At 41.5% G+C, this 25092-nt stretch overlaps 1 protein-coding gene across 1 annotated transcript in view; it reads left to right on the forward strand.

The window, feature by feature from the left end:
* Ip6k (Inositol hexakisphosphate kinase) overlaps positions 1-25092 on the forward strand; it is an 80735-nt gene that overhangs the window by 17570 nt on the left and 38073 nt on the right. Inside the window, exon 2 of the mRNA XM_072298156.1 lies at positions 22212-22250. The gene's annotated coding sequence lies outside the window, so the exon portion shown is untranslated. The remainder of the gene's footprint in view (positions 1-22211; positions 22251-25092) is intronic.

Here is a 25092-nt window from a genome sequence, read left to right on the forward strand (position 1 = left end):
AGTTTTTCGAATTTCGTCGATTTGAGGTACTGAAAAAGTACTGATTTCTGGTCAGTCTGTTTTCGTAGACACCCTGCCTTTACTCTCAGTGTAAAGGGACTCTACTGGAGCCGTAGCCTTGACTGCTTCGGGCCCAATGGCCGAAGCAACGATCGATACATCGCAATCCACGCCAAGCCACTGGATCAGTAGTACGGTGGGTACGATCGAATAATGGCCAAAACCCTGCACTTTTTGATTGGAAATTGCCGCTTTCAGGGATCATTCTTATGGTCATAAGAAGCCCTTTTAGAAGGGGAAGCACTCTGGGGTCCGTGCAGGAACCAAGATGGCGGCCGTTAAAGATGGCCGCCGAGCGTTTTTTCAGCGCGCTATATCTCGGAAACTACGTGTCCGATTTTCGTTTTCTTGGTCTCGTTTTGAAGCTAAAATGCTTCTCCAGAAGTCTACCTCATAAATTTTTTCGCCTAAGGCACACATAAACGGTCATTAGGAAAATTTTGAAAATTTGAAATTTCACCCAATTTTCAAGAGCGTATAATTATTTAACACGCGAGAATATGACGTTTTTGCCTTAAGTAACGGCGATGGGAAATTATCTGACTTTTAATTTGATACCAAAACAATTTTTTTGCGTCAAAAAATGCACCCGCTAGAGCAATTTAAGTGAGCGTCGCGGTACGCGGTGCGCGGTGAAAACGGCGGAATACGGGCAATTAACGCGCTACGCAAGTCATACGCGCGCTATATCTCGGCACATTCTCGTCCGATTTTCATTATTTTGGGCTTGTTTAGAAGCTATGTTGAAAGTCAACGAGTGTTACGGATATACTTGCGTTTTTCCTCCGACTTTTCCGGGTATTTTCCAAATGAATAGAAAATGTTCAAATTGCCAAAATTTACAACGACGAATAATTTTCAATAGGGTGGAGAAACACACCTCCTCTCGTGTTTTGTAGAAAGATCATTTTCTGACGTTTAAAATGATACCACAACCATTTTTGTGCGATGATAAATAAATCCATGAGCTCAATTTGAAGCGCACCCCCGTGGCAAGCACTTTCCGTTGGTAGGCGTTTTGACCCGATTCGTCGCCGCGCCGCGCCTTATGCAACCTAAGTGGACGCGACTTTGCGTGACTTCCCGGATTCTAAGACAGATTCTTGATAAATTGCGATGTACAGAGGGTTATCTCACTTCCCATAAAACTTAATTTGTTTATCAAGATGAATTTTCATCGGTATAGTTGGTATATACGGAGGGGAAAAGGGACAGAAATTCGTAAAAATCAACATGAAAGCGTACTATTCTCTTTTGGCCTTGGGGTATTTGTTGTCTGGTATAAGACGTGATATGAAATGATTTGAAAGATCGGCTAGCTGTTTTCGATGTTTTTTCTGGGAAGTTTTGCAATGACGGAGGAAAGGTGGAACACGATAGGATTATTTTGACCAAAAAATTACTTCGTACTTATTTAAATTCATTTGTAAATCTTGAGAGAATATGAACATGATTTTGAATTCCGTAATTAATTGACATTCCGGCCTTTCACTAAAAGTTAGGCAGTACCGCATCATATCCTCGGTTATTGTGTGCCTTAAGCAGCGATTGTGCACGTATCGTACAGGTCTTGAGGGAAACTTTTATTTGAGCTGCAAAACTCTTCAGCAAAAATCATTATGATATGATTTGCGCTCCGCATGGTAGTGAATTTCGATCGAAAAATTCACATCTCCACGTTAGTCCCCCCACCCCTAGCGAATTTTTTTTAATTTGAGGAACAAGAATTTTTTAAATTTCCGAAGTAAGAAATTTGAAATTATTGGAAGTCGGGAAAAGGAGGAAGATGTTGGTGAAGCAATTTATCTGCCTATATGTTATTGCCTGTCTTTTAGAAATGGCCAAATTGAAATACTCGTGAGTAGCAAAAGAAATCATATCTCTGGAAAGGAGAGAACACCAGGGAATCTTCCAGCCTTACAAAAGGGCCGCTACGTGCATAATTTATGGATTAAGAAATAGGAAAAGAAAACAAACATTAGGTTCTGAGTGTACAATTGAGATGATATTCAAGCTGACTGATTCTTCAAACTCTCACAAAAATAGAAGAGTAAACTGAAAGAAAATATCATCAGCATAGGCAAGGCCAGGTTATTTCGGCCCCCCTACCACCGGAGAATGATGGGAGCGTTGAAACCCCTCCCCCCTATTTCACCGTACAGTTCAAAAAGCCTCTCCCTGAAATTTGTTGTAATTTCAGCTATAATCGGAAGAATTTCGAGGTCTCCGTGAGGACATTTTTTTGTTGATTTCCGTACGATAATAACGGTGTTTTACATATTCTCGGCATAAACTACTTCCGCATTCTTCGTTTCAAAGATGTTCTATTTATTTAGTCCTCGTTGACCTCTCTTGTTTGTGAAAAATCGCAGGAAAAAATTAGGAGAAATGCCAGAAAAATCTTATTCCATCAGTAAAAGTCTATACAAAGTAGAATATGCTAATTAGCACGACTCTATGAACGAATTAACTTTTTCATCTTCTCAAAAATACAAAAATTGAGAAAAAATACAATTCCATTTTGAACCCTTTGAAATATGCAATCGAATAATGAAAGAAGAATATACCAACTGAATGAGCAAGGGATTTTCATTACAGCCTGTGTGCCGTATAAAAGATAAATGTCATTTACAATATTTACGATTATGTCTCACTTTCTGATTTAATGGTCGATATGAAGTAATTGAATAATTTAAATGGAACAAAATCAATATTTTCAACTTAATATTTATTCAATTTGAAAAAAAAACAGAGGATTCATGGGCCACTGTATGTGACAGAGACGAATCTATGACGAAAGTTCTTTTCCGCCGAACAGCACTGCTGGGGAGGGCAAGATGATACTAATTTCGATTCTAGGGGAGTCAAGCCATCCATACCCCCTGCTCCAACTACGGTCATGGTCCTAAGTAGAAACTTCAAATTAAAATCAGAAAAAATTTAGATACTGAGAAAAAATTTCAGAAAAACATTCTATTACTTGTCATTATCTTTATAAATCATTGCAATCGGTGCAATTTATTCGATATGATGATGCACAAATATTCTTTGCAATACCTCCGTTATTGAAGGCTCCGTTTTGTGCCAAAGATATCATAAAATAACCCCATCGAAAACAGCTAGTCGATCTTTCAAACCATTTCATATCACGTCTTATACCAGACAACAAATACCCCAAGGCCAAAAGAGAATACGCTTTCATGTTGATTTTTACGAATTTCTGTCCCTTTTCCCCTCCGTATATACCAACTATACCGATGAAAATTCATCTTGATAAACAAATTAAGTTTTATGGGAAGTGAGATAACCCTCTGTACATCGCAATTTATCAAGAATCTGTCTTAGAATCCGGGAAGTCACGCAAAGTCGCGTCCACTTAGGTTGCATAAGGCGCGGCGCGGCGACGAATCGGGTCAAAACGCCTACCAACGGAAAGTGCTTGCCACGGGGGTGCGCTTCAAATTGAGCTCATGGATTTATTTATCATCGCACAAAAATGGTTGTGGTATCATTTTAAACGTCAGAAAATGATCTTTCTACAAAACACGAGAGGAGGTTTGTTTCTCCACCCTATTGAAAATTATTCGTCGTTGTAAATTTTGGCAATTTGAACATTTTCTATTCATTTGGAAAATACCCGGAAAAGTCGGAGGAAAAACGCAAGTATATCCGTAACACTCGTTGACTTTCAACATAGCTTCTAAACAAGCCCAAAATAATGAAAATCGGACGAGAATGTGCCGAGATATAGCGCGCGTATGACTTGCGTAGCGCGTTAATTGCCCGTATTCCGCCGTTTTCACCGCGCACCGCGTACCGCGACGCTCACTTAAATTGCTCTAGCGGGTGCATTTTTTGACGCAAAAAAATTGTTTTGGTATCAAATTAAACGTCAGATAATTTCCCATCGCCGTTTCTCAAGGCAAAAACGCCATTTTCTCGCGTGTTAAATAATTAAACGCTCTTGAAAATTGGGTGAAATTTCAAAATTTCAAAATTTTCCTAATGACCATTCATGTGTGCCTTAGGCGAAAAAATTTATGAGGTAGACTTCTGGAGAAGCATTTTAGCTTCAAAACGAGACCAAGAAAACGACATTAGGACACGTAGTTTCCGAGATATAGCGCGCTGAAAAAACGCTCGGCGGCCATCTTTAACGGCCGCCATCTTGGTTCCTGCACGGACCCCAGAGTGCTTCCCCTTCTAAAAGGGCTTCTTATGACCATAAGAATGATCCCTGAAAGCGGCAATTTCCAATCAAAAAGTGCAGGGTTTTTTTGTGTACCCACCGTACTACAGCTCCGAACTGGCGTCCAAGAGTGACGCGCGGCGATAGCGCGAGAAAAAAAGCCGCAAATGACGTAACTGCGCAGTGCGGCCGTTGAGTTGAAAAAACAAAAGCCGTTCCAAGTGGCTGCTCGACTTCCGGAAATGGAACTCAAAAAAACCCATCTTTTAAGCGACGGGCGCGCTCGCGTCGCAATTATGACGGCGCTCGAGTACTGCGGGAGCGATCAAGGCCGCCGCGGTTGACGGTCAAGGTCACGGCCAACGAATAAACCCAACCGCCACCGCCAGTGAATTCCCCGCAAAAATGATACATGACGCGTCCTGGGAAAAACACCCTTAGACTAGAGAACGCCTCTGGGGAGAGCGCGGGGTGATGATGTCGTTTTATTTTACCCAAGATATCGGGGTACCCGGACTTAATTCCGATTCCTTAAAGTTCCGATTCCTCAAAGGTCAACGGAAAAACCCTGAACCTATCATTTTGATTCGAAGAAAAGTCATCATGAATCAAATTTCGAAGTATCTCGTCGAATACTAACTTGTCCCTCCTTTTGAACCTATCATTTTGATTCGAAGAAAAGTCATCATGAGTCAAATTTCGAAGTGTCTCGTCGAATACTAACTTGTCCCTCCTTTTGAACCTATCATTTTGTTTCGAAGAAAAGTTATCATGAGTCAAATTTCGAAGTGTCTTGTCGAATACTAACTCGAATCATGGTTGCGGGTTTCATCCGCAGCCCCCGAGAAATCGTCGAGATTTCATAGGTCAAGAAATTTCCCGTTCCTAAAAAATAGAATTTCATTCCTAGCGACTCATTTTGCATAATTCTCTGCGCGTGGGTTGTTGGATATTCATTCATGGAGTAATCCACTGAAATGTGCCGCTAGGAACCGGGAAAGGAATGCAAAGCCACTACCGCATGCCGCATTGCCACTCCGCACAGTGGAACAAGACACCGAGAGAAATCTGACATAAAATGTCTCTCCAAAACTGCACATTTTTACGTTTATTTCGCATGTGATGAATTTCAAAGGTTGCCCTCTGGAATTCTATGAGAAAACCATTGGAGCCACTTTTAAACTAAAATGCTGTGCATCAACATCGACGCAACGAGGACGTAGGCTTTTCAAGTTTCCGCATTTTGTGGGATTTCTCTCAATGACTTTCCACTGTGTCCCGGTCCGGTGGGTGGTGGACGTGGATGTGTGACGTCCGTGACGTAGTCGGCGAATTGGAAGCACATTGCCGCCTCGCGCGCCGCACAGTGGATCGAGTCAATTTGAGAGGTGGGCAACATGAAATTTTTGACCAAAACTGCAAATTTTGATGTTTATTTCGTCACATTTTAAAATTCAAGGGATGCTAAGAGAAGAAAATTTCACTCGAAAGCCAATGGAAGCACTTTTAGAGCCTCAAAGTTGTGTTTAAACGGAGTTATAAGGGTTTAAAGTTTCCAAATTTTGTCAGATCTCTCCTATTGGCTTGCTTCACTGTGCGCTGCGCCACAATTTTCGCCCGGTCCGGTTTAGGTCTCGCTCGAGCCCAACCGCCGCACAGTGGATCGAGCCAATCGGAGAGGTCGGACATGAAATTTTTGACTAAAACTGCAAATTTTCATGTTTAATTCGTCACATTTTTAAACTTTGAGACCTGTTGGAAAATGTCACGAGAAAACCAATGGAACCACTTCTAGAGCCTCAAAAATTTGTATAAACGGAGTTATAAGCGTTTAAATTTCCGAATTTTGTCCGACCTCTCCTATTGGCTCGATCCACTGTGCGCTGACAGCGGTCGCACTAATTCGCATCGTCTCCGTCTCGTCATGTCACTCCGAGATTATTTTAATCGTCGTTTGATTTCGGATCGACCCTCGAAATTTGCGCGAGAATAATTTATACGACACGCGCTGGAATTCCGCGCGGTTTTGTGCCGCGGCGCGCCAACGACGCCATAAATGAACGATTCTCTCCGCGGCGAGTTGGATGTGGTGTCGCTGGGCGTTATTTAATCCAAATCCCACGATGAGGAGGTAAAATTTGCCAGGAGGGCGGCGAAACTTCCAGAAATCCTAAAAATTATCTAAATTTTCATTAGTAACGGTCAGATGTTTGGGGGGGGGGGGGGGGGTGTGATATCTTATTCCTGAAGGGTGGAAGAACCGTAAGCTACGGAAGAGAGGTACATTTAGGGACGTTTAATCATAAGTACGGAGGGAATTTTTCGATTCTTAGTTACCGCAGCTTGAATTAGACATAAACGAGAGACTAAACGCAGTGAACATGCATCACGGAGAATGCTGTATGAACTTCGTTGACAAGGGTAGAAAACTTGCGAGGTCCAAATATGGAGCCGACCGCAATCTGTCGTTTTCAAAACTCGAAGGCCGCCGCACAGGAGTTTTTGAAATGTGAAGGCTACGAGGATGAGTTTTTGAAATATGAGGGCTACAAGAAAGAGTTTTTAAAATGTGAAATACACGAGAAAGAGCGAGGGGGCGGTTTACGAATATACTCAATTATTATTCTGCCGCTATTGTTATATTATTTATGAATTTCGAGTGCGCCTTACTTCGAGTGAAGGAAAATGTCAAGCTTGCTGAAAAATGTGAAGGAAATTTTCTAGCGCGCAGTTTTGTGTGCAGAAGGATTGCAGGCGCGCTGAAGAATTTTGAAGGAAATTGTCGAGCACATTATTTTCCATGTGACGAAATCAGTTTCATTTAAATCTTAAAAATGTGAAGGCAAAAAACTCGTCAACTCTCTGCTGCTGCTTTGGGTATTTATACCTTCGTTTTGGATACTTTTACTAGTTGCCTAGTAATTTCACGAATTTCTTCTCCCGAAACGTACACAGTGAAATTACGGAGCGTTTTTCGGGGATCGGTGAATAGGGTATCTCTGTGTAGCATCAGGATTTTCCCGATTCCATCAGGATTCGAGGAAAAATCGGTCGTAAAATCAGGATCTGAGGAAAGCCGGCTGTCCGATCGGAGGTTTTTTATGCTTTCGCATACTTCAATGCAGAAATTCTAATTTTTCTCCGCCAAAAATCAGGATTTGGAAAAATTATGGTATCAGGATTTAGCAGTCAAAAATCAGGATTTCCCAAAATGAAAAAAAAAAAAACTAGACATCCTGGTGAAGTACTAAGAAAGATTGTAATTTCCTGGACATTTTTTCTCTCGAAATGGCGTATGTTCCAGAATTTTTAATCCGTTGCACTTATCAAACTTGCGTACAGGATCGCAGACACCCTGGTGAAGACTACCAAGAAAGATTATAATTTCCTGGACACTTTTTCTCTTGAATGGCGAATGTTCTGGAATTTTTAATCCGTTGCACTCATCAAACGTGCGTGCAGGATCGCAATTTTTCCAGCGAGCACGGCAGCACCGGCTGGCGTCAGACGTTTTTCACTCGTCGGTGAAAAGCGGAAAATTCCGAAATCACCCTTTTCGCTTGCGTCACGTAAAGTGGCGAGATAATGAGATTCCCTCTCGAGCCCGCCCCCCTCCCTCCCGGCATCGGGAAGTCGATAATGATCCTTCGGTTAGCCTCGCGACCGTGAAAAGTGAATCGGGGGCGGACGGCCCGGGGGTTGGAAGGGGGAGCACTTGTTTATGCATTGGAGTGCCGACTCTGGGTCAAGGTCGCGGCCGGGGTGGAGGCCACGCCCGAGGGGATGAACGCAGGGGCTGCCACGTCGAAGAACCCCGTCCGTTTTTCCGCTCGCCCCACAGTGAAAGTAGTCGCGAGTATCCCGCTCTCCAGTCCACGCACTTACAATGTGAGATAGTGCGGACTCGGAGCCCACTGAAAAAAAAATCTCGGTGTGTTTACTAAGAAAAGGGTAAAATTACCAAGAATTCAGGGTTCTATTTGATCCCAGCTTCTTCTTGGTAAAATTACCATTTACGGAATTGGTAATGTTACTGAGGAATCTCGGTAAAATTATTGAACTTTCTCGGTGATTTTACTGGACCTCTGTAAAAACGCCAATATTTTTTATCGACTGCGGTAGAATTTCCGAGATAAAATGGCAAAGTTACCGGGAATTGATTACCAATAAAAGTGGTATTCTTACCTGAAAGAAACAGTAAAAATACCGGTTTTTAGGTAAGCTTACCAGTCTGTCTTGGTAAAATTACCAATAATTGGTAAAAAAAAAGTGAGATGGTAAAGGTACCAACGGACCTTCGTAAAAACGCCGAGAATTTTTTTTCAGTGAGAGAGAATTGTCTCTTTCGCCGTTGTGCTGCGGATCGATCTAACGTCAAGGAAACGACGTATTTTCCCGCAGGAAATTTTAGTCGCCACCAAGAAAATCTACTTGTCGCAGTGCCATTTTTCGGAGAAGTAAGAGCTCATTTAATTTTCTCGGTACTTTTTTTTGTGACGAATTGATTTTCCTTATCGTAGCTGTCAATTTCCTCAAGAGCCACTCGGAATCCCTTAAAACAGGCCTTGAATGCTCCTGAATTGATTCTTCATTGATATCCATGAATTTTGCGGTGCACCTCCAAACAATAGACGGTGTCAAAATCTCATACTGCGGGCGGATCATTGAAATGGATCTAGAAGTAACTTCAAAGTTACATAAACTATTATATCATAATAGACCTTTTATTCAGGCATTCTAAAATAGCACTTAAATATTAATAACTATATTACTTTATGTATATATTATTCTACCTCTCCTTCTCTATTCTTCACAGCTATAGACAACAAAGTCGACGGGAAATGGAGCGATCCTATTGGTTGAAACAACAACAGAAGTGAGCAATAGATAAAATACCGGCAACCCACGAGGGACCCTATGTAGTTTGTTCATAGTTTCCCCCTTTGGCCTATAAGAACCACCCGTCTTAAGCCATAGGATCGCTCCACATTTATCTTTTTTGGCCATAAATTTCAACCATCAGCCACAACCACAGCCCTGCTCGGTAAGAGCGGAATCAACTCTTGTTGCTGGGTTAAATCTGCTCCATCGCTTGGTTTTTTAGAGACAAGACAAGATAGGCTTCCGAACGAAATATACTTCGGTTATCACGCCGAAATTTCCAGCAGAGCACCCGGATGGAAAGTTTTTATGTTTCCTTCGGTAGCAACCCCTGTTGACAACACTGAGCAAAAGATGAAGAAGCCTTAATAGTCACTCCTCTTCTATTTCTATGCAAGGGCGGAGATAAGCCTTTGTTTTATTTTTCCTCAATGGAAGGGATTAGCGGATTGGTTTTAAACTCGAATGATTTGCTTCCGATCAAGGTAATTTCAACAGATGCTTTTAAATTACATCCACACGTGATTCAATTTAAACCTATGCAACAGACATTCTTGTAACCAATCATGATGATGTAAGAGCATATTTAATTACGAACTAAACTTTCTGGCTTAGTTTTGAAAGATCGTATGTCACATAAGTTTCCCTATGCACACACATTTTTTTTAGGGATGAGCCAGAAATTGCAGTCCTTAATTGAATAATGTATTCCAAATTTGACCGTCACTGTACAATGAATAACAAGCCATGGCTTTCTTAGGTGAAATCGGAGGATTTTATTTCTAAAACCCGGGTTTTGTGATCATCGGTTGAAAGGCTCTTAGATTCCGGAGACTGTTTTTGTAAATACCCGGTTTTTCTTGTGTAGGCAGGTGCAATTAAAGGACTCGTAGCTTTTTCTCGCTGAAAAGATAAAAAATATTCGCGCAAAAATTCACTTGACGAAGTAGTGCACTGAAAATTCTGATTGTGAGCCCAAAACATTGCTTAAGAGAGCAAAGAGAGAATTCGTATAGCAAAGTCCAGACTCTTCCGCACGGTTTATTATGAAACAAGAACAGGGAATATAATTTCGGTGGATAATTTTCAACTCTCTAAAATCACGAATGAAAATTCCTAAATTATCTGAAAATATCACACTTCAAGAGCTTTTAATTTCCCTTGCAACTTGCCTAATAGAAACCGAGTACTTCGCCATTTCAAATCGAACAAAAAATTGAGGACTGTTCAAGGCCACGCTAGCTCTAAACTCTAGTGTAAATAATTAACGCCTTTCTCGATTGGCTGGTTCACATATTCCGCCTGACGAAACGCGGAAGCTGATGTGTTCGGTATCGTTTTCTGCACACTTTTTAGGAACAAGTTTCATAAATTACGTTTGTTTTCGCATTAATAATAGAAGTGCGTTCGCCATTTCATGATTCGAAGTAATATCTTGAAGACCAAGAACGAAGCTAACCTCGTCGTCTCGCATCGTTCATGTGAGACATGAGAACTTGCACGAGCAAAGAAACAAAGAAATTAAGTTACAAAGTGGTGTTGGTGCGAAATCTTTTCCTCGCACTGAAGCCGTATGTAGTAGATGTAGCACGTATCCTTGAGACCCAGCGCTATCCAGTTCCAATCAGATCCATAACATCCTTCACCCCTCATCATTTCTTGTACGTAAAGCACAGTCAAACTTTTTTTTCCAGTCACGGAGCGCCCTAATTTATTCATACGCATGTGTGCGAAAAGGAACTATGTGAAGAGGGTTTCCGTTCTACATAGTTTCTTTTAGCATAAATACAATAATTAAATAGGTATAAGCGCTGGCGTGTCCTGCGTCGAAATAAATGAGAGCCCAAACTTTTTTGGGGGAAAAAATCTTAGAAAGCCTAGGAATTTAGTCAGAGGTTAGGGAAATTTTTCGTTCGAGGAGAAAACTGCATGAAAGCAAGCTTCTCATTTGCAAAAATCGTGGGGGTTTTCTGTTTCTTGAAAGTTAAAGAAGTTGCTAAATGTCATCGAGGGATTCCCCCCCCCCCCTCCCCCCTTAGCTGAGAGAGGCTACAGGGTGTCTATAAGTCCGGAATTTCCGGAAAGTCCAGAAATAGTACTGATCTTTTAGGGGCGGTCCGGAAGTACTGAAAAAGTGCGGAAATTTTGCAAAAAGGTCCGGATTTTTTTTATATTTTTTGTCATTTTTGTCGCAATTTCAAATTTTTGAAATTCTTCGAATTTCGTCACATGGAGGCACTGAAAAAGTAGGGAATTTTTCAATCGGAGGAGGTACCGAATTTCTTGAGAATGTACTGGAAAAGTACTCATCCTTGACCAGCCTGTTTTAGTAGACACCCTGGGCCAGGAAATTTTGATGGTTGAGCAGTCGCTAAAACTTATGACCGAGCGTCTCCACAAGGAGAAAAAAACTTCGTGCGTGGGACCCGAAGTTTAGGTCATATGGATCTCTGAAGTTTTCGGATTGAGCATCCGAACTCTGAAGGTCCAGCTGCTGAGGTTTGGATCACACTTCTGAAACTTCAGTTCTTACATCTGAAGTACTTCGGTTTTCACATCCGAAAAACTTCGGTTCTCACATCCGAAAAACTTCGGTTCTCACATCTGAAATACGCCAGATGTAAGAACTGAAGTTTCAGATGTGTGATCCGAACCTCAACAGCTAGGCCTTTCAGATGCTCAATCTGAAAACTTCGGAGATCCCTTACGACCTAAACTTCGGGTCCCACGCACGAAGTTTTTTTCTCCGTGCAAGGTCTCGTATCGTAGCTGTTACATAATTTATGAACGGCTACCGTGAGGGGAGCGGTTCAAAGTAAAGGAACGAAAGAAGAAAATATCACGACGGAATGCGGCACGGTAGTAAAATAACGGGAAATGCATGGAGTGTACGCGTTGTACGATAACAGAGCGCAAAGGAAAACACGGGGTACACAGCTGGGCGTACGCACGTTGCGACCCTGACCGACCGGGGCAGACTAGACGGAGATCAAAGCGTGAGTAAACGTAAATAAATCGGGCTAATCAATCAACCGCGGGAGGATGGAAGTTATTATCCAAAAAAGCACCGCTCTAGGTTACGCAAACATACATTCCAAAAATAAAGTCGGCGGCGTAATTTAACCGACCGGACCGCAGTGCCCCCGCACTGCGGCCGGTGTCCGGATCTCCGGATTAATCTCACGCAATTGGGAATTCGTATCGTTAATGAGTCGGCAGCAGATGCCGCTTGAAAATACCCAAATTCGATGAGATCAGCGGGCTGATTCTTGAAATTGATAGGCAGGCTCATAGACTAAGGAGACAACGGGGGAAAGGAGCAATCCGGTTGATTGAAACGGGTGTTCGTTTTAGGGTAGTGAGGAGGATAATAACGGAATAAACATTGGGCCCCTCGCGGACTATCTTAAGTGTTCTTTCTCACTTCCTTTGTCATTTGCAACCACCCGCTTCCACCAATAGGATCCCTCCTCTTTCCCATCGTCCTCTTCATCTATCGTCATGTCTGTCAATGGAGATGTTGCATGTGTGAGGAGTTTGCGATTTGACCATTGATTCTTATGTAAAAGTTCGCGAGAAATACGATGGTGCCACTGGTTTTCTCTTAAATCATCCCCCAAGCTCAAAAAACGCTCTCAAAGTGAGGCCAAAATGAAGGGGATATCCCACCCTACCCTGAGAGTCCACCTCTGCATCAAAACAAACTCTCCATGCAAAGATCGGGAGCAAATACATTGACAGGGCTGCCACTTTATTTGGGGACTCCAAAACTGAAAAACGGCAACCCTGCTAATGTATTTGCTCCCTATCTTTGCATGGAGAGTTTGTCTTGATGTAGAGGTGGACTCTCAGGGTAGGGCGGGATATCCCCTCCATTTTGGCCTCACTTTGAGAGCGTTTTTTGAGCTTGGGAGATGATTTCAGAGAAAACCAGTGGCACCATCGTGTTTCTCGCGAACTTTTACATAAGAATCAATGGTCAAATTGCAAATCCCTAACACATGCAACATCTCCATTCCAAAACACTGGAAAATGACGAAAGAAAAGAATTTCAAACTGAAAATCGTGTCATTGTAATTTCCTAAATTGTCAGTTAAGCGGTATTGCTCCTCAGCCTTCGTAATGTCATCGTTATTGTTTTGATCCGGCTCGATATACCTGAGAATCCCCAGGGTGCGCTACGACTAGCGTCTTCTGTAATAAGTCGTCTCGATTGCGGAGCGAGGCCCCAAGCGGTCGTGGCTCGCGGATAGAGATACGGTTCTCATCGTCCGCAGGTCGAAGTCGGGGCTTGGAGAACGGCGACTATTTTTAGTGGCGGCTCAGCGCACCGGTCCGGTGGTGCAGCCCCATCTCACCGTGCTCCCGTGCCCCGACTATTCCTGTCGTCGCCCAACTACGTGATCCCGCGGGTGATCGCACCGAGAAATTTCCCCCATTCACTTCCCGCCCAAGTCGACCCCAAGCCTCGAGGTTAATCAACCTAACTCCGGGCTTATCGTTGAAATCGATAGACAAAGAAGACTAAGGGGAAATGGAGCTGTCCAATCGGTGGAAGCGGGTGGTTGCAATGGACGAAGGCGGTAGGTAATAGACTAACTAGCTAGCGGGCTGATTGTTGAAATTGGTAGACGAAGCTATAGACACAGAAGACTAAGGGGCAATGGAGCTATCCAGTGTAAGCGGGTGGTTGCAATGGACGAAGGAAGGGACACGGAAAAAAACAAGGTAGTCAGGAGTACCAGAAATGGGCACTCCCTACTAGCGTGCGGTAGCGAAAAACGCGCCAGCTACCCTGCTGGTTGTCTAAACTGCCGTGCGCCGGTAGACCCAAGGTAGTCATCTCAACCACCGTGGCAGTAGCTTCAACTACCGGAAAATAGTTGAGACAACTACCGTGGTGGCCACCGTGACTGCCACGGTAGTTGTCTCAACTACTTTCCGGTGGTTGAGACGACTACCTTGGGTCTACAGGCGCACGGCAGTTTAGAAAACCAGCAGGGTAGCTGGCGCGTTTTTCGCTACCGCACGCTAGTAGGGAGTGCCCATTTTTGGTACTCCTGACTGCCGTGTTTTTTCTCGTGGGGAGGGGGGGGGGGGCTAGGGTGCCCATTAATACATAATGTCGAGATATTTAATGAAAGGGGAGGGGGAGAGATGATTCCAAATTTCCCTCAATAGAGGAAAAGATCCTAAGTACCCTCTGGAAGAGATGCAAAAATCCCCGTTGGTCCTGCTAAGACCAACACGGATTTTTGCATCCCTCCCAGAGGGTACATGGGATATTGTCTTCTATTGAGGGGAATTTGGAATCATCTCTCCCCCCCCCCCCTTTCATTAAATCTCTCGACTTCATGTATTAATTTGCAATAATAAAGTCACATTGTTTATTTTAATATCTGAGAGAAATTTAAATGAAAAATGAAGAGACCTCCCTCGGTCACTATTTGAGGCTAAAAAAGACATTCGGACCTTCAAAAGCGGGGCTCTTGTGTCATAATTTTGAAAATATTTAGTCAGACAGCACAGCAAATTTTAATCAAAATCGATGCCATGAAGCCTAAAATTTAATTTGGAAAATGATCTGGTGTTAGGCATGAAAAACAGTGCAGGGAGAGAAAAAGCTGGTTATTAATTTTTCCTAATTTTCCTTGAATTCATTTTTTTTTTTAAATTCCCAAGTAACTTCAGTTCCTCCCAATTTTGAATCGCTGATCGGTCGTTGTAGGTGCATATGTTGAAGGCAAATAGTCAAATCAGGCATTTGGTTGAATGCCTAGGCAAATGGTCAAATATTTTCACTTAGACTGAAATTCTGATTATTTTACTAACTGTAGACAAAATAATGCTCTGATCATGTGGGAAGGAATTCTCTGTAGAAATTTGCTTCATACAATGATAAATACCTGAGTTATTTCTAGTCCTAGATTGCACATTTATCTCAAAATACACAGCATTTAATAAAATAAACTTATTTCACAATTTGGACAGCTGAAGAAATGTGAGGAGCATTTTTGAATAGGAAAGGCAATAACAGTCTGTACTTTAATGGATTTTCACACTTTAAATATTGGAAATTCGAGAGGTCTCTGTGAAAACATAAGAAACCTCGCAACATCTGAAAATTTGACTATCTGCCTAGGTATTTGATAAAATGCCTAATTTGACTATTTGCCTTTGACACATACACATCTCTCTAAACAAGAATTAAGCACGATTGAAAAATAAAAAAAATACCTCATTAGGTCTAGGAGCAATGATTGGTTCATGCAAGGAACAGTATCTCTATTCAAGTCAGTGAGAAAACTTGCTTGAAGAGAACTGATTAAAGATCACTCTCATGAAATACAAATACAAATTCTGCATACACCATTTTAAAACTTAAGTATCAAGAAAGGTTTACAGAACTGCACAACTTATTATAATATCTAGTTCTTGTTAGAATATGAAGTTGGATGAGCATAAGACATTCAATGTAGGTATGCTAAAACTAATTCTCTCTGCGAAGAGCACTAGAGTCGTTAATAAAATAAAATGTGAGAACATCCTGATCGGTCACAATTGCAGAGAACATGGATAGTGTTGAAGCGGAGAATAAAATAAAACACTGACTCACCAGACAATTTTTGCGATTGAATCAGAAGGTATGAAGTTTCTGCAGAGTTGGATGTGAATCTCTTGAGTACACTACACTTTCTGGTTTTTTTTTTTTTTCATTCGCCTTTCATTAAATAATAGATGCACCACTGATTTTCATTTCAAAAATTATAAGATGAAAGTCCATATGTAGAGGTAACATGCATTTAAGCAACAACTCACTGTGCGCGCACCTGACAATAATTGCACAATCTTTAAGGTAAGAGCGTAAGCTTAAGCAGTGAGGCTGCAACTATTGGGTGAAATAGATGAATCAACACTGCTAAATTTTCAAACAAATACTGAGACTGCAAGATGCAATCAGCTGAGTAATTTGTTTAAAAAGTCATACAGCTATCAATTACTTTTTAAGGAGGAAGATGTTTTGAGGTTATACCGATGGGCTCATGTACCTCTCTGAATCAGACTCCTATTAAATTCAGGAGAGCAGGTTCATCAAACAAGAAAACTAACTGAAAAGAACAAAGGGGATTACTGAAAACTGTAGGTGGGTACCTGAGAAACATATGTACTTCAATTGTTAGACAAAATCATTGGAACGAGACAAGCTGGATCTGTGACGTTCGGTTACGTGAGAAAAGCACACTCTGTAGAACTGATTCGGAAGAAGATAGTCTCCTTTTTGTATAGATACGTTAACATTCTCACTTCGTTACCATGGCTTTGGAAGAAATAGAAATCACAAATTACAACGAGTGTCGAACTTGATCCTGGAGGCACAAGGTTGATGAAACAAAGAGGTGCCTAAATGGACGTTCCTGAGTACTTTAAGTAACTGATAAGCTATGAGACACACAATTCGGAGTTTCAAATACAAAAACTCAGCACTGTTTTTTAATTATTCAGGGATATTAGAGTTGATTTGAGATAAAATGAAGCATTCGACACTGCACATGCACAAGCGTGGCTGATAACAAAGGAGGATGATCACAGAGAACAGAATTGATAGACGGTGCACATTTCTCACTCACCCAGCTCCAGCTGTCCAAATGTTGCCGGCTCGGACCACACGCGGCAAATTCAAATATCATTATACTTATATGCACTTGTGATTGAAATTATTCACTCCATTTCCACGATCGGATTCAAAGCCCACGCCATTCTCACGCGTGGAAAGCTGGCCGTACCCGACGCCATTTTAATATGAACTAAATTGTAACGGAAATTTTGAAGGAGGGCAGCACACGCGAGGTAGTTATTACAACCAGCCGACAGCAGACAACCCAGGAAAACGTATTAGCCACCGCACGGTAGTTATGTTTACCTGAGCGGGTTCGTCACCTGCACTGGCACTCTGGTAGTAGCACCCAGCACGTCGGTTGCAATTACCATTTCGCCAACTACAACCGTGAACTGTCCCCCTAACAACCTTTTTTTTTTCCGTGGAGTGATAGACTAACCAACGGCACCCTACGAGAGACCCATAGTCAGGCCATCATCTGAACCGCGCTAAGCAGAAAGGAACTAAGCCACCTCGGCTTTCGCCAAATGTAATTGGGCAATTTAATTTTTTACGTAAAAACTATCGTGCAGATTTTAGTGCTAATTTCAGTGAATTTTCTGCATAGTACGAAGCGTCTTCCCTAAAATTTTCTAGTGGATCCGTACAAACGTTCTCTTGTAAAAATTTGAATTGCCAAGCTATATTTGGCAATAGCTGATGTGGCTTTGTTCCTTTCTCCAAACGCGGTCCATTTTTGCCTTTAGCCTGCAACAACCACTCGTTTTAACCGACAGGATCGTTCCGTTTTTCCTTTGTCTTCTTAGTCAATCGCTTTGTCTATCAATTTCAATAATCAGCCCGCTGGCTACGAAAACTGAGACGCTTAAGCACATAGGAAGAAAAATAACACAAAAGTTCGGTTAACACGGGAAGTGGAACACGAGTTAATCCAAGCTCTCGGTTCATTCTAAGGTTTTCCATCGTTTCCGGGTTAAAAAAACTCTAGGTATTGGCGCAGAATCTTTACTGAAAGTATTCAATAACAGCTCGAAGACATCTAATGTGCTTAATTCGAATGTGTCATCACCGTGCTGAAGAGAGTGCATAATTCCATTTTCACATGAGCCCTTGAAAGCAGAGTGACTACGGTCAATACAGCTCATATCTAAACGTGGTTACGATTAGCTGTCGAGAAAGGAACGAAATGACGCACGAAACGATGATTTTTGCGCGTTCTAGCGAAGTTAACGACTCAATTTAAGTCATTGTTGTTAATTTCGAAACACTGACTCATCCTCGTTGAGCGGAAAGTGACTCAAATTGCCTCAAAGATTCAGTGTTAAGATCACAGGAAATCCTCATAAAGATTATTCGTCGAAAAGCGACGAAAAACAAAGAATATAAAGGAAAATAATTATTCGAGCGGTTTTTCGCGAGAATTTGATGACGCGGCAAAAAGTAGTCCGCAAAATTAATGAGCAACGATTATAACATGTTTGCGCGGATAAATGGATGCACCAAAAAGAAGGGCCGATAATTCAATTGGGCGGATTCAATCATAACTAGCCGAACTTAGAGTTCGTCGATTAGTGATTAATATCACAGGGTGTCTAGCATCAGGATTTTCTCGATTCTATCAGGATTTGAGGTCAATCAGGATTTAATCCCGATTTCATCAGGATTTGAGAAAAAATCGGTCGTAAAATCAGGATTTGAGAAAAGTCGGCTGTCCGATCGGATTTTTTTATGCTTTCGCGTACGCTTATGCAGATATTTTAATTTTTATCCGCAAAAACTCCAGCCAAAGTGTAAAGTTAGTTTATCGTTATTCAGTGTATAACTTACCCCTTTTCATTCTTACTGTTTCTTTTGTTCTCTCTCTCTCTCCCTCTCGTGGTGTGATGTAATTTTGTTTCTTCTGTAAATTTTTTGGTGGCAAATATACAATTAAAAAAAAAAACCAAGGTACAAGTTGTTATTTTTAATATTTGCCGTTTCAAAATATGTAGATTAATCGTTTAAACGATCGATTCAGCAATTAATTGGACCGCGTTTAACAGAAAGGAACCAAGCCACATCAGCTATTGCCAATTTTAACTGGGCACTTTAATTTTTTACGAGATAACGTTTGTGCGGATCCCTTTGAAAATGTTAAGGAATTTGCTTCGTACTATGGAGAAAATTCACTAAAATTTCCACGAAAATCCGCTCAACTGTTTTCATGTAAAAAATTAAATTAGCCAATTAAATTTGGCAATAGCTGATGTGGCTTGGTTCCTTTCTGTTTAACGCGGTCCAATTTTGATTCGAATAATCGATTAATCTACCAATTGAAAAACTGAATTGGAAATCGAAAATTGGCGTGAAGTAGCCAGGGAAGAGTGTTGGTGCTGCATGCGAACGTGACGACAGGAAAAGAAGCCTATTCATCACTCCTCCGACGTTTGAACGTATCTCGATCACCTCACGAGCCCCAGAAAACATGGATTTACTTGTGAAATAGGGCTCACGTGGAAATCGAGATACGCCCTTTCGGCAGAGGGGCGACGCGTTTCGGAACTGCTCGGATTTGCCCCGAGACGAGCGTCTGCCTTGCCAAGGAAAAAGCTCTTGTCAACATTCAAATCTTGCCAAATTACCTCTTATAAATCGTCAAACTTCAGGGAAGTAATCGACGTTATCCCCGACATTTTCAGTGATATAACGGAAATCAAACTGCGAATAACATTTTGTGAAAAATTCAAAGAAAAGTTATTCAATAGAATTCGCATTTTACCGGAAGAAATGTAGAAAGTTGAAACTTTCGGATGTTGATAGGACGTTACTGCCGAGCACGACAAAGATCAACGCTCGGACAAAGCTCCGATCATTCCTCGGCGATTCCGCTTTTCATCACCTCTGCGTCCGCGCTCGTCTCGCCGGCCGGTAGGCTGATAATCAAAATTGATAGACAAAGCGATAGATAAAGAAGTTGAGGAGAAAATGGAGTGATCCTAGGATGGAAACGTGTGGTTTCAATGGATGCATAACACTGGGAAAAAAAACACATTGGATCTAGAGTCCAGACTCTTAAAAACATCGACAAGAAAAAATACTCTTGATTTAATCGGATTTTTGCTTAAATCAAGAACCAAGCCTCTTAATTTGAGCGGATTTCTTTTTGATTTAAGCTTAAGTTTGATTGATTCAAGAGTATTTTTTCATGTCGATGTTTTCAAGAGTCTGGACTCTAGATACAATGTGGTTTTTTTTTTTTTGGCGCGTATACGTAGTATACCGCCTTTGCGATCGTTTCGAACCCTGCTCGATACAATAACCGAGTCCCTTAGTTCCTTACCGAAAAGTGACTACCGCGAACTTCTGAGATTTTCCAAAGCGTGTAAAAAGTTTATTTATCCATCAATAATTATGATTTAAAGTTGTTTCTCATTCTGGGGCTCATTAGTTTATGTGCAGTGAATACCAAGAGTCTACGTTACTTGGTTTTTTCAAAAAAAGCCTAAGAATGCGACGCGCTGATTTAAAATATGCATATATAAGCAGAATCAAGCGAATTGATTCGAGGATGGCTGAGCAGGTCGGCACTCTCGAAATGAGAATTTAACTCCTCCGTTTTGTTCAAAACGTTGCTTTGACAGATCTGTAACCTCGGTTATAATTTCCAAAAGTTGGTACCCGTGCTCTGATAGTGCAATCTGTGTAAGTGCAATCTGTGATGAGCCTCGAGACTCATTAGACCATTAGCTAAACGTGGCTCATACAGGAATCCACTTACCCCTCTCTTTCCCACGCTCCTGCTCACTGCGTCGGCGTCTCGACGAACAATAGCTAATGACGGTTGCCAAGCGATGCCGGGATCCTCAGCCCCTCGCCCAATTACTTACGCTTCATTAACCATTTCACCGTCACGCTAGGATTCGTCCAATTTTCAAAAAAAATTGTTTCGCGAGTTTTTAGCAATTTTTTCCTTACTCTCCGTTAAAACACGAATTAAAAGAGGTCTCATTCATAAAAATCGGCCAAATAGAAGAGAAGTTACAGTATTCGAAATCCGAAGAAATCAACAAAACTTCTCCAAACAAAAAATAAAATGAAGGGGGGGGGGGAATGTATAAATTACAATTTAATATGATTGACCTCAGAATGTGACAAGCAATTCAATTATAAAAAGGAGAAAAAATTGAGTGAAATTACAAAAAATTAGCCTCTTGCAAGGGGCTTCCTTGTATGAGTTTTGACCTGAAGACAAGTAAATCCCGTTATATTATTAAAACGAAATTGACTCCATAGTTTAATGCCTTAGTTTCTTGAATACGATTATTTTAAGCACTCGATTTATATCAGCAATTTTACCCATGAGGTGATTTCCTGAGAGCTGATAATATCACGAATTTCTCATAGAGCCCTTCAAAAATGGCTTGCTTTTTGGGCAGCCGATTCGGCCATCAAACCGGGGTTTAAATGGAAGCTGATAATAACACAAAGCTCTGAGAACAATTTTAAGATGAGTATAGGAACGGTTTGTACATTACGAGGAGAGGCGGGCATTCTGTTCAGCATATCGATACATAAGTATTTTCACACGTAGAATTCAATTTTCACGTCAGGGAGTCGACATATTTTGATTTTTTCGATTTTATACGGAAAATTTATGGTTTTTCGGGATTGAAATTACTTACAATTGTTTCATGAAAAATGAATGCACCCAAAATGACTATAGCATTTTGACTTTCACATACCTACGTGCACTCACTAAATTGATTGGTAAATTCAAAGAGTGGGTACATCGACCTGGTATATCAAGTTTCTGCGATTTTTTACGGCAAATCGGTAGATTTTCGGGATGTGGATTGCTTACTTTCAATTCATGAATGAATAAAGCATGGACATGGTTGAGCTTCTTTGCATGAAAAGACGTTTAAAATAACAAAATCAAGACATATTTAATACAATTGCATTTATATCGAGTCAATTTCTTTTCAATAATATAACGGGATTTATAATACCGGTGATTTGGGTATTTTAGCCCCAAAATACCTTTAAATCGACTTTATCTTCTAGGAATTCGACAGAATTTTTCCTTTCTTCGCTTAAATTTTTCCGTAGCACTTTTCCTCAAGAATCTGATAAGATTTTGCTTGAGGCGGATCAAAAAACTTAAATTTGTTCGAATAGCTTTCTAGATTCACAATACACGGTCTCGTCAAGGTGCGTCGTTGACCTTGCAGTGTTGGATCGTGAATTCTCCTGTTGTGCTGCTTGCCTTTTTTGAAATCTCTGTAAATGAAAACTAAAGGGGTTGATATGTGCGAGTTAATGACGCGCCTTATCAACACATTGTGTTGGAGTTCACTGCTTGTTTTTTTTTTTTTTTTTTTTTTTTTTTTCCCCAGTGAACGTTAGAAAAAACTGCGGATGAGTTCAGGGAAAAAGAAAGTCTCTGCGAAAAACTAACCTCTTTCTTTTTTGGTAATGTTGCAGATTTTCTTGGCGGAGCTCAGAGTCAAAGAACCCAAATAGGTAAGCACAGCTTATTATGTCTATTGGTGAAGTATTCACATTCATTATACCGAAGAAAAGCGTTTCCTGGGCAGTTTCCCTTTGCATTCCATTAGGGTAAATACTTGTTCCGAGGAGGTGGCTATCGTGTTATTGTCATGCGAATCTTTCGTTGTGACAGCGGAACAAAAACTTACCAATCCGTCCTAAAAATATTTATTTTTTCGTAATAAATAAACTTTCACTATTATACGGAAAATTTTACACTGCGACTTAGGTCGTTTCCTCAAAACAAAAAACGAGTTGCTCCCAACCTCCCGCGCTGCAACAAGGAACGGCTGAAAGGAACGTTTTTCCTCATACCGGGATGAATGTGGATTTTCTCCGTGCCATTTTTCCATATCTCTTCCTTTTTGTCGCGTTTCTTTCGCTTTAAAAACGAATCGGAAACCTCCCATCTGAAGCAAACTACTCCCCCTCTTTTTTATCTTTCGAAAACGCCTTCAGTTGTGCAGTGATACCTCACACATTCCGAAATAGTTGTATCGTTGCACCTTAGCAATGCGATGAAAGATTATATTGACGTAGCCTCCATGCTAGCTTTATCCGAGAAAATTACACGCTCATTGTCAACTGGAGCGAAAGTTATACACAAAAAATTAGAACAAGGAGTTGTGCGCATAACTGTCGCACTAGCTCGTCTAATCAGTCATTTCATTTACCTTGTGATCCGAATTTCATGCGACACGAGAATCCTGATATGGAGAGTTGGCAGTTTCAAAAACGCCTTCAATTGTGGCGTGATACCGCATGCGTTCCGGAGAGTACGAATAGTTGTATCATCGCGCCTTAGAAATGCAATGTGGAAGATCAATATTGGAGTAGCCTCCACACTGGCCTTGTCCGTTTGCCTTTGCCGCTGTTGCAGTTTTAACCTCATAGTTCAAGTGTGCTCATGTTAGGATTGTATTTAGCAAATGGATAATTTTTATTGAATAATTAAAAATAAACAAGCGGTAATTATGTACGACTAAATAATATGGAATTCAAATCAACGATAAACTCAAAGGTACCGAAAAAGTACTGCATTTTTCTGCTAACGAGGCACGGAATTTTTTTGGAAGGTACTGAAAAAGTACTGTAAAAGTACTTAATTTTTGCCATCTAGTTTTATTGTAGCCCACCGAGCATCCGGCAAGTTGGACGGAATGAATAAGCTACCGTGTCACTCGCGAACTGGCGGTAATATTGTCCAACCGTAAATTCTCCGCACGCTTATCGTGCACCTGATAGCTCCTGTGTCAAGAAAGCTGAGCGGTTTTAACGGATCAATGCACGAATACGACTCGGTTTTCGAAACATTGCCTCCTCCCCCCCCCCCCCCCCCCCCATCACCCTCATGGTTTTTTTCAACGAGTGTACCTCTGAAGTTTTAGGCTCCTAAAAGTGGTCCCAGTAATGGAAAAAATAGTGTGCTTTTCGTGGAAAATACACTAAAAAATTTTAGGAGGTATGAACCACTCTCGCATGCAGGTGGATATGCGATTCAACCAAAGTGAAAGTTCTGTGAACCACTTTGGCGAAAGCACATCGGTATAGCCACAGTCGTTTTTTTGAGTGAGAGTAGAGATGCAAATTTCTTAAAATTTCACTCGCCTGGAAACTGTTAATTTTCCTCGAAATGTCTACGATTTTTCACGAGGAACATTAATCCGAGGATTCCATCAATTTCAATTATGATTTCAATTATTATTCAATTAATGATCAATTTCAATTTCACTAGAGGAGAGGGATATTTTCAGGGAACGCAGGGGCCGAATTTTGTTAGTCTCTCCACCGCATTTAAATACAGGTACTTAGGACGAGTTTCGATCGCATTAAAGTCCGGCTTAGCGCTTCTGACTGACTGGCCGATGGTGCGGTTTGGCTGCACCTCCATGCGTAACAGCCGACAAAATTCGGATCTCCGGTTGGACTTGGTGGACGACAACTCTCGAGTTGCAAGTTCGCGATAGACGATATTAGTATTGTTTTTCGTCATTGAGCACATAGAGTCGAAATACAATTAAGGGAGCTGGGGTCGTGTTCTGATCGACGAGTTCCGAACCCTGTGTGTGCCGAGATTCATTTCCTTCGGGAATGAAGATGTTGCATGTGTGAGGAATTTGCGACTTGACCATTGATTCCTGTGTAGAAGTTAGCGAGAAATACGATGGTGCCACTGGTTTTCTCTGAAATCATCTCCCAAGCTCAAACAAAGCTCTCAAAGTGAGGCCAAAATGGAGGGGATATCCCACCCTAACCCTGAGAGTCCACCTCTAGATCAAAACGAACTCTCCATGCAAAGATAGGGAGCAAATACATTAGCAGGGTTGCCAATTTATTTGGGGACTCCAAAACTGAAAACACGGCATCACTGCTAATGTATTTGCTCCCTATCTGTGCACGGAGAGTTTGTTTTGATGTAGAGGTGGACTCTCAGGGTAGGGTGGGATGTCCCCTCCATTTTGGCCTCACTTTGAGAGCTTTTTTTGAGCTTGGGAGTTGATTTCAGAAAAAATCAGTGGCACCATCGTCTTTCTCGCGAAGTTTTACATAAGAATCAATGGTCAAATCGCAAATCCCTCACACATGCAACATCTCCATTATTGGCAAATTTCGAGAGGGATTATTCACTAGCCTCCTTAAAGATCAATATTTTATCGGAGGAAATGTGTGAACCCTCAAGATTTGATACGGCGGGTTCTCGAGAGGGAAGGCACGAGGCGTGGAGGCCCGGGGGGGGGGGGGGTGCCCGGAGCTGGCGCGGACCCAAACGATTCAATAAGTTGCCAGAATCCCGAAACAATGAATGACGGGCCCA

This window comes from Bemisia tabaci, chromosome 3 (genome assembly GCF_918797505.1).
Source record: "Bemisia tabaci chromosome 3, PGI_BMITA_v3".
NCBI classification, from domain to species: Eukaryota; Metazoa; Arthropoda; class Insecta; order Hemiptera; family Aleyrodidae; genus Bemisia; species Bemisia tabaci.